The sequence below is a fragment of the Carassius gibelio genome, chromosome A7 (assembly GCF_023724105.1).
Source record: "Carassius gibelio isolate Cgi1373 ecotype wild population from Czech Republic chromosome A7, carGib1.2-hapl.c, whole genome shotgun sequence".
NCBI lineage: Eukaryota > Metazoa > Chordata > Actinopteri > Cypriniformes > Cyprinidae > Carassius > Carassius gibelio.
Window position 1 is genome coordinate 10,230,990 of NC_068377.1, and position 5,223 is coordinate 10,236,212.

The 5,223-nt window shown below is 31.8% G+C and overlaps 1 long non-coding RNA gene across 2 annotated transcripts; it reads right to left on the minus strand.

The window, feature by feature from the left end:
• Positions 1–22: 22 nt before the first annotated feature.
• Positions 23–4,441, minus strand: LOC128017713 (uncharacterized). Of its 2 annotated transcripts, XR_008184509.1 has the most exons (5): positions 3,839–4,441; positions 3,485–3,584; positions 3,009–3,119; positions 532–998; positions 23–371 (listed from the first exon to the last, which is right to left on the minus strand). It is a non-coding gene; the product is annotated as an uncharacterized LOC128017713 (long non-coding RNA). The 2 variants fall into 2 exon arrangements; XR_008184508.1 differs by having other exon boundaries at positions 23–998.
• Between the last annotated feature and the right edge of the window lie 782 nt (positions 4,442–5,223).

Genomic DNA, 5,223 nt, shown 5'->3' on the forward strand with positions numbered 1-5,223 from the left:
ATATATATATATATATATATATATATATATATATGCAGACTTCCTGCATTGAAAAGGATATTGTGAAAAAACAAAACAGCATTTTGAATGAAATCAAGTCAAACTTTATTCTCATAATCTCTCTAAAAATAGCTCTCAGGGTTTATGAGCTCAGTACTGTTGACCCAAACTTCTCTTAACTGAAATTATTCTATTGAGCACAAAGTATTTAACTGTTTTCCAGTCTCTTCCATTATCCTTTAGAATCCTGTTTGCATTCATGCATCTTTCACAGTCCACTTTTCCAGGAGCCTTCATTTCCTCAAAGTAGATCTTGAAACAGTGTTCTATGACTTTCCTCTCTGTTTCTGACCAGGGCTTTCTGGCTCTTGCTATTTAACAAAATTAAAAGATAAAAAATATATATAGTGAATAAATATATGAATGAATGAAAAAAATGTAATGTCAGTAATACATACTTTACAAAGTTGAAAACATGAAAAGACAATGATCTTCAGATCTTCTGTATTGTTTATGGTGAATGGAACATACCGTTTTGATTTAATGGCACTAGTGATTTACTGATGTGTCCAAGACTGAAGACTGAAGTCTTTTCTGAGCTGGCAGCCCTTATTTCAGAAAGATCATCATTTGTGTCACTATTTCCTGAAACCACATGGACATTGCTGTAGCTGTTTTTGGTTCATATTTGATAAGACCAGTGATCAAATTCACACCAGTATTTATATCTAATCATTTTAATGCTTATTGTAAACTCTACAATAAGTCTTTGCACATAGTTTTGACTTCCTGAAGGCTTTCCTCAATAGTAGGATGCTCTTCCACTGATTTGCTCAGCATTCTGCTTAAGATATTTTTTGTCTTTTATCCCATTGAAGACTGAAGTTACTCGTTCTGACATGTAGAGACAGACCAAGTGGATCCTGGGTGTAGGGTGTAGTTGTCTGATAAGGGTGTTGTCCATCCGTCAGGATGTAATGGACCAAGCATCCTGCTACCTGTAATATAGAAGATTAATTTATAACAATGTCTAGTAATGGCCACCTGACTAAGCTGTACAGAATTAATAATGATATTGTTATGAACGCTGAAAGTGACATGCAGAACATTTCAACAAGTGCTCTTTTTTGTAAAACTGATTTTAATTAATGCTTTAATTGATTATTTTAATCATATTTGTTACAGACTAAAATTTTATTATTCCATACATTAAACTTTTTGACTTGCATCCCCTTTTATACTCAAACCCAGACCCAAATTAAAAGATGTAATTCATGTAATAACACACTAGTAATTCATGATTAACCTAACATTTTAAGGATCCAGAATTGTGCATTAGTTAAGAATAAACAAACCAGTAATTAATTATTAACTTTTTCACAATTATTGAGTGGCACTTACTAAGTGATATTCAAGTTTATTGACCAGAATAAGCCAATAATTATTGATTAACTAATGCATTATTCTGGATTACTAATGCATTATTCCCTTAAAATAAAGTGTTTTTTGTTAAGTGTAAAGTTTCACTTTACAATAAGTCGGGTCAATTCAATTTCTATTTATAGAGCACAACATTAACACAACCATCATTGATCCAACGTGCTTTACAAGAAAAGTTTACTTTAAAAGCAACAGAGATCAAAAATTAAAATAAAAAATATGTATATATACACATTTAAAAAAATAAAAACATACATCAAAAGAACCGTACACCGCATCACTCAAATGCAAGGGTGTAAAAATGAGTCTTTAAGTTTGATTTAAAAACACTGAGCGATGGACAGGACACATTAACTAACAATGAGAAATACATTTGTTTAAATATTTAAGCTTTGTTAACATTAAAAAAAATTCAACTGTTTATTTTTTGTTAATGTTAGCTCAACTACATTAAATAATATTTATTAATACATTATTAAAATCAAACATTGTATTTGTTAATGATGAAAGTAATGTTTACTAACATTAATAAACACTTTAAAAGTGATTTTCATGTTAACTAGTGTTAACCAATGACATCTTATGGGAAAGTGGTACTATTTTATGAAATATAGTAAAGACCATACCAATGCGGATAGTTTTTTCTTCACTTTGATCAATAATCTCTATTGTGTTGTAGTGCTATCTGCCCTGTTCATGCTCTCTCTCTCTCCCCCACAAACATCACACCTCTCACAGGATCAACACACCTGACCAGTGAGTCTGGGATCAGGAAGACTGGTTTAATGTTTTTAAAAGAAGACTTTTCTGCTAATCAAGGCTGCATTTACCTGATCAGAAATATTGTAAAATGAATTTAAAATTGTGAAATAGTATTACAATTTGAAATAACTGTTTTCTTATCGAATGTTCTTTAAACTGTAATGTATTTCTGTGAAGTGCAGCTGTATTTTCAGCATCATTACTCCACTCTTCAGTGTCAAATGATCTTCAGAAATAATTTGAATTAGCTGAATTGATGTTCTTTTATGATCAATTATTATTGGTTCTCAATCATTAATAAGGATTCTTATATTATCAGTGTTGAAAGCATCTTTTCCTGCTTCATAGTTTTGTGGAAACTGTGATATATAGTACTTTTTAGGATTATTTAATTAAAATAAAGTTCAAAATTACAGCATTTATTTAAAATAAACTGAATAGACCTATATAGAGATATCTATAGATATATTGTCTATATATACAGTATACGTATAGAGAGAGAGAGAGAGAGAGAGAGAGAGAGAGAACTGTTACTTTAAACTGTGATAATATATCACTATTATATAGTTTTCACTGTACTTTTTATTATTAAATAAATGAAGACTTGGTGAGCAGAATATTCTTTTAAAGACATTTAAAAAAATCGTACTGATCCCAAACTGATTTAACATTGTTTGTAACAAGTTTGCCAGGTTAATTCCATTATTTTACATTAAAACTCAAAGGAAGTTTGACTACTACAAATAAATAACAATTCATGAAATAACTCAGAAATATGAGCTAAAGTTATTGAAATAGAAATGTACCTGTCTCCATGAGCTGTCAGGATCTCCGCAGTCGAACATCATTTATTCTCCTGCAGTGATGTTTGTGGTCACAAATGCACACAAATGTGCTCTTTTCTGTTCATCAACGATCTGTTGGTCACAAACACATACAAACGCACATATTAGCTTTAGAGAATACATACATTTATGATACAAGTTTAATATGTGTCCCAGTTGTTTTCGAGTTCCAGTGATTATCAATATTTTATATTTTATCAAGTATGATTATCAGTACATTACAATCTTTATAACTGTGCATCAAAATTAAAATACACATAATATTCAAGCCACTGATCATCTATAATTTCTGTTGTTATTTTTTCACACTGCACACTATGAACTAGTAATAACATTGCACAGTGCATTTCTTGAAATTCATAAGCTACCATGCCAAGTATTTAATTAATATTTGCAGTCATACAGTATTGGAGACAGAGTCATAAATGATAACTTACCTTTCTCTTGACTCTTGACTGAAATATGTCTTTATCTTTCCCAGATGCGATGAATTTCAAAGCTTCCTTTTCAGGACAGACTCTTCTGGGTCTCATTTTCCTGTGAAATATTCAAGATTTTTTTAGGGTACACTGCATTTGCCAAAATGAAAAACAATATTTAGAAACAACCACAAAAAAAATCTATCAACAAATGAACAAATATATTCAGTAAATAGAGATTAAACAGCACTAACATTTACTAAGAGACTACATACAAATTTTAACAGTCTGCATGCATTTTTGGCAGACATTTATTTTTTAAGGCTACCATTTACATATTATCAGAATCTAAATTCAGAATATATAACTTACCTTTTCAGTGTTGAATGGAAAAAAGAGATGAGAAATGGCCTTAGTAGGCTTTGTTGTATGTGGTCCCTTGTAGGCAATGTAGGAATCTCAAGAAGCAGTTTGTCCTTTAAGGTTTTGGAATTTTATTTCACAAAAAAACTAAAAAATTCAATGTAGATTCTGTCAGGAAAACAGTATATATACAACCCAACCCAGATATCTGGTCCGTGATTGGATGAGACTCAGTTAGCCCGGATACTGTTGGTACTGTTGCTGTGTAGGGCCAGGTGATAATGTGGAGACATTAGTGTTATTAGCATAAGAAGAGAGAACAATCAGTTTACCAGACACTACTGGGGGAACTGGGGGATGTGGGGATTCTTTAAAACAAGTCACTTTGACTGGGATTGGTTTGCTTTTAGATTATGTAGCTTGAAAAATAATCAGGGATTTTTTTTTTTTTTTTTACACTCAAGGGCATTTAGTGCTAGAAAGATTATAAAAGTATTAAAAACTATTTGTGTTGTATTCAAAGTCTTCTGAAGTCATACAATAAGTTTGTGAAAAGTTTCAACATTGAGGTATTAATAACTTAAAATGATTCCACTCCATAAACACAGTCATCATAAAATACAGCTGAATTTGAGTTTGAGATAAAAGACATCAAAACTGACGTAATAAATGTCCCTGTCCACAGCGTTTGTCTGTTGATGCAAAGGTATCTTAATGAAACCAGTGAAATACCCTGCACATGGAAAACCTGCACTAAATGGACAAACTAAATATTTACGCCAAGGGCTCCTGACCAAGAGTCCACGATTGAGAAAGTGTAAAAATGGTCCCCAATGAGACTGTGAATTGTGACGCCTGTTTGGTTGCCTTTACATTTATCAATATTTCATATTCTGTTTATCTATGAAACAACAATGTTGATAATAACACTAAAACAGCCATTCTTGCCATCAGAAAAAGTTAAACTTAAGTAAAAACATAAGACATAGAGTGACTCGTCAGGTCTAGATGCAATGCATAAGAGAATGGCCAGCATGCTGATGACTGGTCAAACAGAAGCTGATCATACAGATGACCGGTCATACAGACCGCATCATACAGACAGTGATCATATCCTGATGTAACCCATCGCTCTCCAGCTGGAGGAAGTGCTGCTTTATAATCACAGAACCTTCACTCACTATTAAAATGATTCTGGCTGCTAGAAGGGAGAACATATCCTACAACATGAGTAAGTTCTAAATTTTCTAATCACTTATTCTACAAATGTTGCAACTATGTTTAAACATGTTTAACAAAACTGTCTTTCCTTTTTTCTTTTAAGAAAAGTCAAGTCAACAGTTCACATTGTTCACTCTAAACAATAATTTCACTTCATCAGAAAGTTCAGTCCT